Source organism: Cyanistes caeruleus, chromosome 15 (genome assembly GCF_971803275.1).
Source record: "Cyanistes caeruleus chromosome 15, bCyaCae1.hap1.1, whole genome shotgun sequence".
Lineage (NCBI taxonomy): Eukaryota > Metazoa > Chordata > Aves > Passeriformes > Paridae > Cyanistes > Cyanistes caeruleus.
In genome coordinates, this window is record NC_141715.1 from 16021462 (window position 1) to 16038510 (window position 17049).

The 17049-nt window shown below is 57.2% G+C and overlaps 3 pseudogenes across 2 annotated transcripts; all 3 read left to right on the forward strand.

Moving 5' to 3' along the window:
- Nucleotides 1–463: 463 nt before the first annotated feature.
- LOC147650422 (protocadherin gamma-B5 pseudogene) lies at nucleotides 464–3395 on the forward strand (annotated as a pseudogene).
- Nucleotides 3396–3460: 65 nt separating this feature from the next.
- LOC147650423 (protocadherin gamma-A5 pseudogene) lies at nucleotides 3461–10544 on the forward strand (annotated as a pseudogene). The gene has a single exon (XR_015276792.1). The product of XR_015276792.1 is annotated as a protocadherin gamma-A5 pseudogene (transcript).
- A 3370-nt stretch (nucleotides 10545–13914) lies between these two features.
- Nucleotides 13915–17040, forward strand: LOC147650424 (protocadherin gamma-B5 pseudogene; annotated as a pseudogene). Its single transcript, XR_015276804.1, has one exon. The product of XR_015276804.1 is annotated as a protocadherin gamma-B5 pseudogene (transcript).
- Nucleotides 17041–17049: the final 9 nt, after the last annotated feature.

The window sequence follows — 17049 nt, forward strand, 5'->3', positions numbered from 1 at the left end:
GAGTGGAAAACATTTGAATGAATAAGAAACAAAAGGGTCACTGTTGTTCTGCTTTGACTGCATAGGGGTTGCTTACATTGTTTTAGACTGTTCTATATTCCATATTACTTCATCCCAGGTCATGAAGGACAAACCAAGATATGGGAAAACAGTGCAGAAAACCTCTTGAAGTATTCCCTATATTATCGTTTATTACTGCTATGGATGCGCCATGATTTTACTGAGATCATCTGAATTCCTGAATTTCTATCTCTGCCATGAATATTTGTTTCTGAGTGTTCAATGAAAGCAATTGTTTTGCGAGTGAAAAGAATGGCCTAAGATGACATGGTGGATAGAATGGGGTTGTAGTGGACTGGAGCAGGAGCTTGTGTGCTTGGTGTTTGCAGCGGAGGAGCGAGGCCGGAGGCGGTGCAGGCGCTGAGGCCCGGCCCAAGGCGGGCCCCGTTGAGCGCGGCCATCGGGCGGCTGCAGTGGCGCGGCGGCGCCTCCGGGTGTCGCTGTTGGCCGCCGCCTCCCGGCGCTGGAGCCGCCGCCGCCGCCGCCGCAGCGTCCTGCCCCCGCAGGCTGCTCGCTCGGCCGGCGCCGGCCAGAGCGGCAGCGGCAGCGGCAGCAGCAGCGGCGAGAGGCGGCTTTGGTGCGCCTTTGGTGTGTCGCTGGTCGGGGAGCAGCGGCGTGGTTGTGGGGCCGAGCGGGCCGGCTTTGTTGCGGCGGCCCGTGCGCTGTGTGGCGAGAGCGGCTGGAAGGGAGGCAGGGCAGCGGCAGGAGGCAGGAGCTTGGCGAGCGGCGGCGGCGGCGGCGGCGGCGGGCGAGAATGGCGGTGAGGCGGCGGCAGAGGCGCGGGCCGGGCGGCGGGCGAGCGCTGCTGGCCGCGGTGCTGCTGTGCGTGTGGTGGCGGGCGGCGGCCGAGCGGCTCCGCTACGCCATCCCCGAGGAGCTGGGCAGAGGCTCGCTCGTGGGGCCGCTGGCGCGGGACCTGGGGCTCAGCGCGGACGAGCTGCCGGCGCGCAAGCTGCGGCTGAGCGACGAGAAGCAATACTTCACGGTGAATGAGGAGAACGGCAACCTGTACGTGAACGAGAGGCTGGACCGGGAGGAGATGTGCGGCGAGTCGGCGTCCTGCTCTGTCAGCTTCGAGGCGCTGGTGCACAACCCTCTGAACGTTTTCCATGTGGAGGTGTCCATCGAGGACGTGAATGACAACTCCCCAGAGTTCAGCAAGGCTGTTCTGGACCTCGAGATTGGTGAATTAATCCCTCCCGGTGCTCGTTTTCCCCTGGAGATGGGGCAAGATGTAGACGCAGGAAGGAACTCGCAGCTGACTTACCAGCTCACCAGCAACCCGTCCTTCTCCCTGGCCATGAAGGACAGTCCGGACGGAAGTAAACCAGAGTTAGTACTAGAAAGAGCATTAGACCGAGAGAAGCAGAGTTCTTTTGAGCTTGTTCTGACGGCGGTTGATTCTGGGGACCCCGCGAGGTCTGGGACTGTCCAGATTCGGGTCAACGTGACGGACGCCAATGACAACCCTCCCGTATTCCCTCAGGACCACTACCGTGTGAGCCTCCGTGAGGACACGCCGCCGGGTTCGACAGTCCTGAAACTGTCAGCCACAGACGCCGACGCCGGCACCAACGCCCACATCAGCTACGGCTTCAGGAAAATGCCGATCAAGGCACTTCAGAAGTTCGTGGTCGATGCAGAGAGTGGATCTATCACTCTGCAGGAGGCTTTGGACTTTGAGGACACCCGTGCGTTTAGTCTGGCTGTGGAGGCGAAGGACGGAGGGGGTTTGGTTGCTCACTGCAAGGTGGAGGTGGAGGTGCTGGACGTGAACGACAACGCGCCCGAGATCACCATTCTATCCCTGTCCAGTCCCGTGCCCGAGGACGCACCGGTCGGCACCGTGGTGGCCGTGCTGAAAGTGCGGGACAGAGACTCCGGGGAGAACGGCCAGGTGTCGTGCGAGCTGTCGGGGGAGACGGGGCTGTCGATGGTGGCGTCGTCGGGCGGCTCGTACAAGGTGGTGACGGCGAGCGCGCTGGACCGCGAGCAGGCGTCGGAGCAGCGCGTGACGGTGGTGGCCCGGGACCGGGGCAGGCCGTCGCTGTGGAGCAGCAGGGAGCTGGTGCTGGAGGTGTCGGACGTGAACGACAACGCGCCGGTGTTCGAGGAGGCGGCGTACAGCGCGTACGTGGCGGAGAACAACGCGGCGGGCGCGCTGGTGCTGCGCGTGCAGGCGCGGGACGCGGACGCGGGCGCCAACGGGCGCGTGAGCTACTGGCTGGCGGGCGGCAGCGCGGGCGCGGCGGGCGCGGCGCCGCTCGTGTCGGTGGAGGCGCGGAGCGGCGCGCTGTACGCGCAGCGCTCCTTCGACTACGAGCAGTGCCGCGAGTTCGCGGTAGCCGTGCGGGCGCAGGACGGCGGCGCGCCGGCGCGCAGCTCCACGGCCACGGTGCGCGTCTTCGTGCTGGACCGCAACGACAACGCGCCGCGGGTGCTCTGGCCGGCGCCGGCGGCAGGGGCGGCGGGAGAGGTGTCGTCTCCGTTCGAGGTGGTGCCGCGCTCGGCCGAGGCCGGCTACCTGGTGGCCAAGGTGGTGGCGGTGGACGCGGACGCGGGGCGCAACGCGTGGCTGTCGTACGAGCTGGTGCAGGCGTCGGAGCCGGCGCTGTTCCGCGTGGGGCTGCACAGCGGCGAGGTGCGCACGGCGCGCGCCGTGTCCGAGCGGGACGCGGCCAAGCAGCGTGTGGTGGCCGTGGTGAAGGACCACGGGCAGCCGGCGCTGTCGGCCACGGCCACGCTGCACGTGGTGCTGGCCGAGAGCTTGCAGGAGGCGCTGCCGGAGCTGAGCGAGCGGCCGGCGGGCGCCGAGGCTGCGGCGGCGGCGGCGGCCGAGCTGCAGTTCTACCTGGTGCTGGCGCTGGCGCTGCTGTCGGCGCTCTTGGTGCTGAGCGTGGCGCTGGCCGTGGTGGCGCGGCTGCGCCGGGCCGGGCCGCCCGCCGTGCTGCGCTGCCTGGGCGCGCAGCGCTTCTCGCTGGCCGGCGCCGCCTTCCCGGCCGACTTCTGCGAGGGCACCTTGCCCTACTCCTACAACCTGTGCGTGCCGCCGCCGGCCCGCGCCGTGCCCGAGGCCGCTTGGCCGCCGCCGCCGCCGGTGCTGGCGGTGCCCGTCCTGTCGGCGGAGGAGCTTCTGGGCGGCGATTCCTGCGAGAAGCCGAGCCCGAGCAGACACGTCGTCGTGGGAGAGCCGCCCGCCGATGCTGCTGCACTGCAGGTGTGTAAAATGTGAGCTCCTTCTGGTTTTCAAACTTTCGGAATCGCTCTCCTTGTTCCCCGGGCATTCTTTGCTTGGTGTCTGAGGGGACTCGTCATCTGGGTCTCGATGTTGCGGCTGCAGAAGTTTCTCATTTTTTCCCGGTAACAGATTCAGCTGACAGGCTTTGTTTAAGGCTCTCATTTCGGCTCGTAGCAGCGTTCCTCAGAGTTTCTCTCTGATTCCTGAGACTGAAGTTTTTGTTTTTGTTAGTTGCACAGCCCTGTCTCCGTGATAGAGTGAATTAAGAAACAGGCAATGCCCCGTTCACGGTAGAGCAGGAAGCACTTGGTTCTTCCTTGGTCACAAGTTCAGCTTCAGGTGCGAGGATTTGTCTTTAACTTTTGAGCTCTATCATTTGTAATGTGTTCGCTGTACTAAATGCGCATTGGACCTGGTATTCTGTGGAAGGAGAATGGCTGATTGTCCATGAGGGGGTCGCGGGAAAAGGAGAAAACACTGACAGCGGGTTTTGGAGCTTTCATCCATCCTGACTAATTTGTTGTGGAAACCGGTGCTTGGAACTCGTGGAGAGCTTTACACAAACCCGTTCGTTAAACTTGGTTTTCTCCTGGTAGATTTAGAAAGGAGCCGAAAGTGGAAAGTTCCGTTCTGCATGGCGAGTGAAAAAAAGCGATTATTGCCTTTTTCTGGGGGGATTGTAGTAGTGGGACTGGACTGCTTATTTTTATACGTCCTGGAGGCAGTTCGCTGTTTTGCCCTTCATCATCTTTATTTTATATGCTTGTGATAGACTTGAATGATTTTTGTGTCAGAGATTTTGATTTTTCTATCCTTTTCTCACAGTGGTGTAGGGGGTCTCAGCAGAACTCGGGTATATCGGGAACAAAATATAGTTGAAATTCTGTTGGCTAGGATGGACATTTGAGCGGCAGAGGGATCACATATGGGGGAGATTGTCCAGATGACGGTTTAGGCACTTGAATCAATCAAATTTCCTTATTGATTACTGCTCAGAAATGTTTCAAGATCACAACTGTACTTTTTTGCTATGGTTCTATAATTTCTTTCTTGGAAACACATGGTATCAACGTCGTTAAGAAATACGGCTATAAATAGCTAACTGATGAGCTTAAATTTTTACACGTTGATTTCATAATAAAAGAAACCTAGAAAGAATTGATGAAACGTAAATCTCTTTTATCTAATGAGACACTGTGTTTATTTTGGGAAAAGATGTGAAAGATTTGAAGTTCCGAAAGTTTTCTTTTAAGTGTTTTAGCTGCATCTTTATTTGTCCCGGTTTTCAGTATTGTAACAATTATATCCCGGACTTGAAGAAGCATGCAATTGCTCTCGTCCTGCTTGTGTTAATGAACCTGACTACTGTGTTTATTCGGGATATGGAATCCTCCCGTTTTCCCTCTGAGAGCCGGTTGTTGAAGATGCTTTTGAACAAAAAGCATACGGCTAAACGTAAGCTACAGGGTAAAATACGAAAAATGTGTTTGAATTTACGTATAAATACATTATTCAGTGCTTAGTGTCCCGTGCGGTTCAAGAACCGCGCTCACGGAATATCTCTGCCTTCCTCCGATCGCGATGCCCTGGAGGGTCAAAGGCGAGATGGGCTGGAGAAAAGCGGAGGCAGGAGATCGGCGCGGGCCGGAAAGCGGCGTGTGGGTGGCGAGTGGTCCCTGTTTGTGGGCAGGCAGGGCGGGCAGCGCTCGGTGTCTGCAGTGCCGGGAGGAGGCTGCGGGCGCCGCTGTTGACCGAGAGGAGCGAGAGGAGGATCGGAGCGCTGCCGGCAGCCCCGCCCGCTGCGGCCAGGCTGGATGGCTGGATGGCTGGATCGGTGGGTGGGCAGCCCGGGCGGCGGTGTGCGATCGTCCTGCCGGTGCGGATCCGTGCGGCGGAGAGGCGGCGGAGGCTGGGGCAGGGCCCGGGAGCGGAGAGGCCGGTGGGAAAGGTCAGCAAGCGCTGGGAGCTGAGCAGCAGCGGCAGCGGGGAGCTAAGTTGGCGGAGATGAGTTGGGCGGGGAGGCGCTGGGGCCGGCGGCAGCGAGCTGTGCTCTGGGCCGTCCTGCTGGCGGCGTGGGAGGCGGCGTGGGGGCAGCTGCGCTACTCGGTGCCCGAGGAGCTGCCCAAGGGCTCGTTCGTGGGCGACGTGGCCAAGGACCTGCGGCTGCAGCTGCCCGAGCTCAGAGATCGCGGCGTTCGCATTTTAGAAAGGGGTCGGACGCAGTATTTCGCTGTTCACGGGAAGACGGGACATTTAGTGACGGCGGAGAGGATCGACAGAGAGCAGCTGTGCGAGCGTGTGCAGCAATGCGTGCTGCGCTGTGAGCTGATCGTGGAGGGGGAAATGAAGTTTTACGGAATCCAAGTGGAGATTACTGATATTAACGACAACGAACCCAGCTTCCGAGAGGCAGAAACAGAGTTGAAGATCAGTGAAACGATAGCCCCGGGGTCGCGGTTTCCCCTGCCAGACGCACATGACCCGGACTCGGGCCGGAATTCCGTGCAGAAATACGAGCTGAGCGGTGACGAGCACTTCTCGCTGACCGTGCAGGCGGGCCCCGGCGGCGATCAGCGTCCCGAGCTGGTGCTGGCCAAGGCGCTGGACCGGGAGGAGGTGGCGTTTCACGAGCTGCTGCTGAGGGCGATGGACGGCGGCGATCCGGCACGGACGGGCACGGCTCGGATCCGTGTGACCGTGCTGGATGCGAACGACAACGCGCCCGTGTTCAGCCAGGCGGAGTACACGGTGCGTGTGCCCGAGGACGTGCCCGTGGGCTCTGTGCTCGTCACCGTCGCGGCCACGGATTCCGACGAGGGGTTGTATGGACGCGTGAAATATTTCTACAAGAAAATCACAGAGAAAGCCTCTAAGATTTTCCAGATGGATATCAACACAGGAGCCATCACCCTCTTACGGAGCCTGGACTTCGAGGAAAGCAGCTCTTATGAACTGGAGGTGCAGGCACATGATGGTGGGGGTCAGTTTGACACCACAAATATTTTGGTTTCCGTGACAGATGTGAACGACAACGCCCCCGAACTCACGGTGTCGTCGGCACTGAGTGAGATCTCTGAGGATGCGCCATCAGGGACCGTGGTGGCTCTGCTGCACGTGCAGGATCGTGACTCGGGAGCCAACGGCGAGGTCCGGTGCTCACTCGACGAGGACGTCCCATTCCGACTGGAGAAGTCTTTTGACGATTTCTACCGCGTGGTGACAGCGAGAGAGCTGGACCGAGAGCAGGTGTCGGAGTACAACGTGACGGTGCGGGCGGCCGACGGCGGGTCGCCGGCGCTGCAGAGCAGCGCGGTGCTGGCGCTGCGGGTGCTGGACGTGAACGACAACGCGCCGGTGTTCGCGGAGGAGCGGTACAGCGCGCGCGTGGTGGAGAACAACGCGGCGGGCGCGCTGGTGCTGACGGTGCGCGCCACGGACGCGGACTGGGGGCAGAACGCGCGCGTGCGGTACCGGCTGGCGGAGGGGCGGGTGCGGGGCGCGGCGCTGTCGTCGTACGTGTCGGTGCAGGCGGAGACGGGCGCGCTGTACGCGCTGCGCTCGTTGGACTACGAGGAGGTGCGCGAGCTGCGGCTGTGGGTGCGTGCGGAGGACGGCGGCGCGCCGGCGCTGAGCAGCAACGTGTCGGTGGTGCTGGTGATCGTGGACGAGAACGACAACGCGCCGCAGGTGCTGTACCCGCCGCCGTCTCGGGCGGCGGGCTCGGTGGGCGCGTGGTCGGGCGTGGAGCTGGCGCCGCGCTGGTCGGAGCCCGGCGCGCTGGTGGCCAAGGTGGTGGCGGTGGACGCGGACGCGGGGCAGAACGCGTGGCTGTCGTACGAGCTGGCCAAGGCGACGGAGCCGGGGCTGTTCCGCGTGGGGCTGCACAGCGGCGAGGTGCGCACGGCGCGCTCGCCGCTGGCCCGCGACGCGGCGCGCCAGAGCCTGGTGGTGCTGGTGAAGGACCACGGGCGGCCGGCGCTGTCGGCCACGGCCACGCTGAGCGTGCTGCTGGCCGAGAGCGTGGCCGAGCTGCTGGCCGAGCTGGGCAGCGCGGCCGAGGCGGCGGCGCCGGGCGAGCCGGCCGGCAGCCTGACGCGCTGGCTCGTGCTGGCCGTGGCCGCCGTGTCGTGCCTCTTCCTCGCCTTCCTGCTGCTGCTGCTGGCGCTGCGCCTGCGCCGCTGGCGCCGCCAGCACCTGCTGCCGGCCCAGAGCGGCGCCTTGCGCGGCGTGCCCGTGTCGCACTTCGTGGGCATCGACGGCGTGCGCGCCTTCCTGCAGTCCTACTCGCACGACGTGTCGCTCACGGCCGACTCGCGCAAGAGCCAGCTGCGCTTCTCGGTCGCCAGCTGCTGCGACACCCTCCCGGCGCGGCCTCTGCCCGACGAGCCCGCGCCGCTGCTCGGGGACGAGGACCCTGCCGCCGCCCTGACCGCGGATCCCGCCGCTCCCTCGGTGAGTTGCTCTGGGCACGTTTTCTCCGACACTCCTGCTTCCTCCTGATGCTCCCGTGTCCTTTTCCCCGCCCTCTTCTCTGCCTTGCCTTGGAGATTTTGCTTTACAGCGAGGTCGAGTTTCTTTCGGTGACGTTCTTACGGCTGGAGCCCGTTGGTGTCGTTCTTTGGACATGGGGTGTGTCGTCAGCCTTGCAGTTAGTGGAGAAGGAAGGAGGGAGAAGGCTGCTGCTGGCAGGCTGTTCGTTAGGTCGTGAGTCTGGGTACTTCTCAGGTTGGAGGTGTTTTCCCCCCATGTCCCCTGTGCTGTGTAGAATGAGTGTAGCTGTTAGTGTTAGATCTTCTGAAGTGATATATGGCGTTCTGAGGAAATACAACTTTTTCTGAGGCTCATGTGTCTTCCCAAGAGCACATGTACTTGGGTAGGCTGAATGTGTCTTTATAAACATGCTGATGGCTTTGTGTGGAACTTCTCTGAACGCTGGTCTCAAATTTTGTCATTCTCCATGATACATCGGTCATCAGCAAAAATCTTTTTGTCTTCCATGGTTTGATCTTTATCCTCAACAGAAGACTGGTCCTGGAAACAAGTGTTCCTTGATGATGTCTGTGTGCCTGTTGTGAAGATGAAGGATCCTCTTAGAAGTTGTGGGTCTAGGTAATGGCTGTGGGTGTATGTATGTGGAAGAGGAAATGCAGGAGGAAATGGCAAGAACTGCTTTGTTTCTTTCTTGTTCCTGAAGGCTCAGATTGAACTGGATGAGCCCTGGCTATAAAATATTTGTCATGGCAAGAGAATTGGCTGGATGGGAAGGGAGAGATTCAATTTGCAGCAGGAGATGGAAGGTGGGCATAATTCCCCCTGTGCAGATATTCACTGAGTCCATCTCTCTTGCAAGACTGCTCGGCTTTTCCTTTTAGAGCTATGAAGTCTCTTCCCAGCACTTGAGTGAGCAGGCAAATGTCGCTTCCATAGTGCAGAGGTGGAAAGATGGCTGTGTGGAATTGGTGGTGTGAAGAGAAATGGTGTGGGGAACTGGGCCTCCACTGTCACATGTTTTGGTGATGTGTGGGTGAAAGAAGGCCGTGAATGATGGGGAGGGTTGGGAATTGGAGTTGTGTGAGCAGTGCATGAATGTCTGCTGCAAGCCTGAAGGGAATGTTTTCCTCCACTGCCTGTCCAGTTCTTGTCTCTGGCATGAACCAATGTAGAATTTTCCCTGTGAATGTCATTGTCTAGAAGATCTGTGTAGCAGGTGGATGGACAATCCTGGGAGGTTCTTCCAAAGTATTTGCATCCCATCATAATTGTGTCACTGAAAAGCTTCACTTTGTGCTTATGGAAGATGCCGTATGGGAAGATTAAGCAATGTCTTTTGTGCCTGTAAACAACGTTATTGATCATGTCCTGAGAGTTCTATAACCCAGAAGAGTGTTGTGAGCTCTTCAGTCCTGCAGGTGTCAACTTTCTGTTTCAGTCTTCTGATGATCTGAAGATGGTTCTTTCATGTTTAGAGGTGAAAAGAGAGAGACTTTCATAGGCAAGTTTCTGGAAAATGTCTCTGTAAGAAATATATTTTCTTTTCCCATGTCTTGGGTGAGAAGTCAAATATTATCCATGGTCAGGAGATCCTGTGTGAGCCACTTTCCTTTTGGTGGAGTCTGTGTAAATTCTGAAGATCTGTGATAACTGTGTGATCTCTGAAAGGGTTAGGGGGGAGTGTTGGGGATGTGGTGTGTGAGGAGGTAGTGGAGGAGACATGGCATGTGTTGTGTTGATGCCCAGGGCTATTGCTGGCCTGATGAAAATGAGTCAGGAGGAGTCTTGTGTGATTTGATCTTGTGTGGTGTTGGCTCAAATGGCTCAGTTTGTGTTCCATATTCTGTTGCATCAAGAGTGGTGGTCACTCTTGTTGTGAGGAGTGCATGTGCTGCAGAATGGTGATGTTGGCTTTGAGGTGATGCTTGGCAGGCTGGATCTTTGCCAGAGCTGCTGGAAATTGATGGCCTCTGTAACATTTTACACTTGTTCCACTTATTGTGAGGATCAGAATGGTCTCATTTGTGATACTTGGGATCTGAGAAGCTGGCCACACAATTTTTCTTCTAATGATGTCTGTATTCCATCTTTGCTTTCATGTTCTGTTTGGAGAGAGAGAAGAAGTCTGTCTATGCAGAGACAGGATCGGTGCTGGAGTTCAGTGTGATATAGTTCCAAATGAATGAATGAATGGTGTCAAGGTCTGTTTGTCCTTGTAGTTAGATGTGGCCCGTAGCTGTGGTTCCAAGGTTTATCTTTGTCTTCCTATGCAAGGAAATGAGAGTCTGGTGTGTGTGTAGTGATCTCCTGTGTGAGGCCTCGTGTGCATTAGTTACAATCGAGTTTCCTGTGTTGCATATGTGGTACAAGTGAGACAGTCTGAAATGTGAAGCCATGATGGGTAGTCTCCTGGTGTTTTTCCATTCTTGGCTGGGTTTATTAGCATTTTTTGATTGATGGGTTTTGTTTGGGTTGGCTTTGGTTGGTTTGGTTGTTTGCTTGTCGCTTTATTTTCATCAAGGAATAAATTTGATCCTCATTGTGCCTGGCAATCCTTCAAGCTCCAGACAATAAAATTATCCTGTAGGGAGAGTGTCTGTCATCCACACTTTAAAGCTGTGAATGTAATGATAGAATCACAGAAACACAGAGTTGTAGAATGATTTGTGTTGAAAAGGACCCTCAAGATCATCTCCTTCCAACTCCTCTGCCATGGGCAGGGACATCTTCTAGCAGAGCAGCTTCTTCAGAGCCCCACCCAGCTGGACCCTGAATATTACATTTAAGATATACTACTTCATAACTATTCATTTCCCCAAGGTGTTGTTTTTCTTGCTGTGGCCATAGATGGAACTGTTCATGGGGAACCTTAATATGGAAGAGTTCATGTCTGGAGCAATAATTAATTTTGTGTGAAACCTCCATTATCCATCTGTTTCTCTATGCAACATTGTGATCTAGAATTTCTTCAGAGTTCTAATTGCACTTTCATTGCAAAAGGCCTTTTTTGCAAAAAGGCTTCAATTCATTTTCACAGTTCTGGTCAGTGCTTTGAAAATTAAAACAGTTGTTTTTCAGTACATCCTTACTTCAGCATGCCAGGAAAGAACTGTGTATGGGGAATAGAAAGAATAGGAAGGAGAAGCAATTAGAGAATGTCTTGTAATTTGTCAGAAGATTTAACTTGAGGAAGATTCTGAAGAGAAGCTGTTTTAAATGCTAGTTTCCTATTTGTGCAGGGTGAGCAGGCCATGCAGTAGAAAAAGCTCGCTGAGGTGAGGATTAATTCTTCAACTGAAGCCCCCTATCCACTGTGCAGTGTAATTCTTTAGGGCCACACTTGAAGCTTGAGACCTTGGGGAATTCCAGAAGCTCTCAGGGATGAATTTTAAGGCCTGAAATAAAGGCCTAGAAGACTTCTATCATCTCTAACATGTTATTGTCTTCTAAGACTTCTAGGCTAAGGTATTATAACTTTGGGTTTTCCTGTATGCTTTGTTTTGTGGTTATACCTTCTGTGTGTTGTTATACCTTGATTTACTTTGTATGTGGGCCTACTTAAAATTATCAACAACCCACCTCTCGTTCCTGACCTACGGTGTGTTAATATCTCCTTCTCTTGTTCCTTGGGAGTGGAAGGCAGGAGATATGAGAGTGATTTTGTGTTAGGTTACTGCTGGGAGAAATAGATATAATAAATATGACTTTAGTGGGCCTTGTGTCTGTGTGGAACAGAGCATGTGATAAGGACAGGAAGGAGATTCCCTGGAAGCCAATGGTTTGGTGAGCCATTCTCCATTGGATGACCGCTAATCTTTTAGTGTGGTTGTTTATCATTTGTGTGCTTTGGAATCCTTCAGTTCCTTCTCATGCCGGTGGTGAGCAGAGAAATGTCCCTCCCTTCTGGCTGTGGCTTTAGTGCATTATCATCTCCTGATAAATGTGCCCAGGGAGGAGATGGCCACAAGCAAAAGCTTCCAGTCGTGTGGTGGAGAAGCAAAAGAAGAGAGGGGAGCTGTGAGTGTGAGGCCAGAGAAGAAGTGGGTCATTGCCTTGCTTGTCCCATGTCAGAGATCCCCCAAGGCTGTGCCTGATGGAGTAGGGTGTGCTTTGAGTTGTTTGTGTAGAGCAAGGGAGACCTACAAAGTGTTATTGCCTCTGTTAATTTCTATGTATTTGTAACTCTTGCATTGCTTGTTGTCATGAGCTGAAGCTCAGCGTGTCTGATCTTCTGTGGAAGGTCTCCTGTGTCCCAGTTGTCGGAGTGCAGGTGCAGTTCCCTCCCACACCTGAGATGTTTAGAGGTGTAAAGAGGAAGGGTTTCCTAAGCACATGTGTGCTCTGCCAGGAACACTTTGTCTGTAGTGTAATAATGCAGAATCCTCTCTGCTGCAGTCGTCCAAGTGCAGAGCGGCCACCCAGCCGAGCCAAGACTTTCTGGGACAGAGCAGGGGCCAGTGGGAGAACGTGTGCAGTGTCCCCCACATCATCACACAGAGGAACTTGCCGGGCAATGATCTGGAGGCTGTTAAATGGCTGAGGAAGAGGCTGGAGAGTCGTGGCTGAAGAGTTATAGGCAGTGGCTGAATGTGCAGGTGGAAAGCAGTAACTGGTGCTGTCCCTCAAGCTTCCTTAGTGGGACCAGTCCTGCTGAGTGGCTTCATGGACAATGGGATTGAGTGAACGTTCAGAAATTTTGTAGCTGACAGCAACTGGAGTTGATTGACGAGAGGGCAGAGATGCCAGTGTGGGACAGGCTGGAGAAGTGGCCCCATGCAAACATCCTGAAGTTGAAGAGGGCCAAGTGGCGGGTCCTGCACGTGGGTTAGGGCAATCCCCAGTTTACGCAGAGAGTAGGGGACAGGGAAGAGGTGTGCAGAGAAGTCCTTTGGGTTCTTGGTGGGTGATAAGATGGGAGATGAGCTGCCAGTGGGCACCTGCTGCTGCAATGGTGTCCTGCACTGCATGACAAGTACTCTGCCCAGCAGCCGGTCGGAGCAGGTCCTTCCCCCACTTGCAAATCTTTTTGTGAGACCGTAGAGTGCATGCAGATCTTTGGTCAATATCCCAAGTGGCCATGGTGGAGTGTCGAGAAGGATGACGGAAGCGGTCTGAGGGTTGGAACATGTCAGCTGTGCAGAAGGACTGAAGGAGTTTAGGTGTTGTAGCATGGAGAAAAGATCCCTGTGTGTAGACTTTTGTCAGTGTTCTTTTGGGGTTTTTTGCTGTTCCAAAATTTACAAATAAGCCTATAGGAAATATTGTCAGAGCTCTTTTCACCAGGGCCAGTGGTCATAGGACAGCAGAGAAGTGTTTTTAACTATGAGAAGGGTGGTTTAGATTAGGAGAAAGATTTTCACTGTGGTTTGTGAGAAACTGGAACATACAGCCCAGAGAAGTTTTGGATATGGCTCCAACTTTCAACACTCTCATGGCAGAGATATTAGTTCAATGACCTTGAAAGAAAGTTTACATAGGAAACTGAAAACAATGGTTAGCTCTATGAAGGACTCAGCATTTCTTTGCACTTTCCATTGTCAAGTGCTCGAGTATGGAGATGTAGACAAAACAATCTTAATGAGTGAGAAAGAACTAAAATTATAATTGTGCTATCTCGGCACTGAAACGGCTTACAGTGCTTTACGTTGATCTGTATCTCTGAATGATTCCTCCCGGGTAATGAAGGACAAACCAGGATATGTGACAATTTGCAAAAATCTCTTGAAGTCTTCCCTATTATATCATTTATTGCTGCTGTATGAGTGTTGTGATTTTATGAAAAGCGGCTGAATTGCATTCCTTACTTGTCTCCCATGAATATTTTGTATTGCACATTCAATCAAAGCAATTGTTTTGCGACTGAAAAGAATGGCCTAAGATCATATCTTGGATTGAACGGGCTTGGAGTGGAAATAAATTGAATGAGTCAGAAACAAAAGACTTAATGTTATTCTGGTATCACTGCATAGTGGTTGCTTACATTGTTTTAGGCTGATCTATATCCCATATTACTTCATCCCAGGTCATGAAGGACAAACCAAGATATGGGAGAATAGTGCAGAAAACCTCTTGAATTATTCCCTATATTATCGTTTATTGCTACTATAAATGTGTCACGATTTTATTAAGGGCAGCTGAATTATTTTATTTCTATCTCCTGCATGAATATTTGTTTCTGAGTGTTCAATGAAAGCAATTGTTTTGCGAGTGAAAAGAATGGCCTAAGATGACATGGTGGATGGAATGGGGTTGTAGTGGACTGGAGCAGGAGCTTGTGTGCTTGGTGTTTGCAGCGGAGGAGCGAGGCCGGAGGCGGTGCAGGCGCTGAGGCCCGGCCCAAGGCGGGCCCCGTTGAGCGCGGCCATCGGGCGGCTGCAGTGGCGCGGCGGCGCCTCCGGGTGTCGCTGTTGGCCGCCGCCTCCCGGCGCTGGAGCCGCCGCCGCCGCCGCCGCAGCGTCCTGCCCCCGCAGGCTGCTCGCTCGGCCGGCGCCGGCCAGAGCGGCAGCGGCAGCGGCAGCAGCAGCGGCGAGAGGCGGCTTTGGTGCGCCTTTGGTGTGTCGCTGGTCGGGGAGCAGCGGCGTGGTTGTGGGGCCGAGCGGGCCGGCTTTGTTGCGGCGGCCCGTGCGCTGTGTGGCGAGAGCGGCTGGAAGGGAGGCAGGGCAGCGGCAGGAGGCAGGAGCTTGGCGAGCGGCGGCGGCGGCGGCGGCGGGCGAGAATGGCGGTGAGGCGGCGGCAGAGGCGCGGGCCGGGCGGCGGGCGAGCGCTGCTGGCCGCGGTGCTGCTGTGCGTGTGGTGGCGGGCGGCGGGCGAGCGGCTCCGCTACGCCATCCCCGAGGAGCTGGGCAGAGGCTCGCTCGTGGGGCCGCTGGCGCGGGACCTGGGGCTCAGCGCGGACGAGCTGCCGGCGCGCAAGCTGCGGCTGAGCGACGAGAAGCAATACTTCACGGTGAATGAGGAGAACGGCAACCTGTACGTGAACGAGAGGCTGGACCGGGAGGAGATGTGCGGCGAGTCGGCGTCCTGCTCTGTCAGCTTCGAGGTGCTGGTGCAGAATCCGCTGAACATTTTCCATGTGGAGGTGTCCATCGAGGACGTGAATGACAACGCCCCAGAGTTCAGCAAGGCCGTTCTGGACCTCGAGATCGATGAATGGAAGCCTCCCGGTGCCCGGTTTCTTCTGGAGACTGCACGAGACGCTGACGCAGGAAGGAATTCTCTGCTAACTTACCAGCTCACCAGCAACCCGTCCTTCTCTCTGACCATGAAGGACAGTCCGGACGGAAGCAAACCAGAGTTAGTCCTGGAAAGGGCATTAGACCGAGAGAAGCAGAGTTCTTTTGAGCTTGTTCTGACGGCGGTTGATTCTGGGGACCCCGTGCGGTCCGGGAGTGTCCAGATTCGAGTCAACGTGACAGACGCCAATGACAACCCTCCCGTATTCGCGCAGGATCACTACCATGTGAGCCTGCGAGAGGACACGCCGCCGGGTTCGACAGTCCTGAATCTGTCAGCCACAGACGCCGACGCCGGCACCAACGCCCACATCAGCTACGGCTTCAGGAAAATGCCGATCAAGGCACTTGAGAAGTTCGTGGTCGATGCAGAGAGTGGGTCTATCACGCTGCAGAAGGCTTTGGACTTCGAGGAGACGCGCACGTTCAGCCTGGCTGTGGAGGCGAAGGACGGAGGGGGTTTGGTTGCTCACTGCAAGGTGGAGGTGGAGGTGCTGGACGTGAACGACAACGCGCCCGAGATCACCATTCTATCCCTGTCCAGTCCCGTGCCCGAGGATGCACCGGTCGGCACAGTGGTGGCTTTGCTCAAAGTAGTGGACAGAGACTCCGGGGAGAACGGTCAGGTGTCGTGCGAGCTTTCGGGGGAGGCGGGGCTGTCGATGGTAGCGTCGTCGGGCGGCTCGTACAAGGTGGTGACGGCGAGCGCGCTGGACCGCGAGCAGGCGTCGGAGCAGCGCTTGACGGTGGTGGCCCGGGACCGGGGCAGGCCGTCGCTGTGGAGCAGCAGGGAGCTGGTGCTGGAGGTGTCGGACGTGAACGACAACGCGCCGGTGTTCGAGGAGGCGGCGTACAGCGCGTACGTGGCGGAGAACAACGCGGCGGGCGCGCTGGTGCTGCGCGTGCAGGCGCGGGACGCGGACGCGGGCGCCAACGGGCGCGTGAGCTACTGGCTGGCGGGCGGCAGCGCGGGCGCGGCGGGCGCGGCGCCGCTCGTGTCGGTGGAGGCGCGGAGCGGCGCGCTGTACGCGCAGCGCTCCTTCGACTACGAGCAGTGCCGCGAGTTCGCGGTGGCCGTGCGGGCGCAGGACGGCGGCGCGCCGGCGCGCAGCTCCACGGCCACGGTGCGCGTCTTCGTGCTGGACCGCAACGACAACGCGCCGCGGGTGCTCTGGCCGGCGCCGGCGGCAACGGGAGAGGCGGCGGCGGGAGGGGCGTCGTCTCCGTTCGAGGTGGTGCCGCGCTCGGCCGAGGCCGGCTACCTGGTGGCCAAGGTGGTGGCGGTGGACGCGGACGCGGGGCGCAACGCGTGGCTGTCGTACGAGCTGGTGCAGGCGTCGGAGCCGGCGCTGTTCCGCGTGGGGCTGCACAGCGGCGAGGTGCGCACGGCGCGCGCCGTGTCCGAGCGGGACGCGGCCAAGCAGCGTGTGGTGGCCGTGGTGAAGGACCACGGGCAGCCGGCGCTGTCGGCCACGGCCACGCTGCACGTGGTGCTGGCCGAGAGCTTGCAGGAGGCGCTGCCGGAGCTGAGCGAGCGGCCGGCGGGCGCCGAGGCTGCGGCGGCGGCGGCGGCCGAGCTGCAGTTCTACCTGGTGCTGGCGCTGGCGCTGCTGTCGGCGCTCTTGGTGCTGAGCGTGGCGCTGGCCGTGGTGGCGCGGCTGCGCCGGGCCGGGCCGCCCGCCGTGCTGCGCTGCCTGGGCGCGCAGCGCTTCTCGCTGGCCGGCGCCGCCTTCCCGGCCGACTTCTGCGAGGGCACCTTGCCCTACTCCTACAACCTGTGCGTGCCGCCGCCGGCCCGCGCCGTGCCCGAGGCCGCTTGGCCGCCGCCGCCGCCGGTGCCGGTGGTGCCCGTCCTGTCGGCGGAGGAGCTTCTGGGCGGCGATTCCTGCGAGAAGCCGAGCCCGAGCAGTCACGTCGTCGTGGGAGAGCCGCCCGTCGATGCTGCTGCACTGCAGGTGTGTAAAGCGTGACTTTCTTCTGCTTTTGAAACTTTCTGAAACGTCGTTCATGTTTTCCGGGTATTTTCTG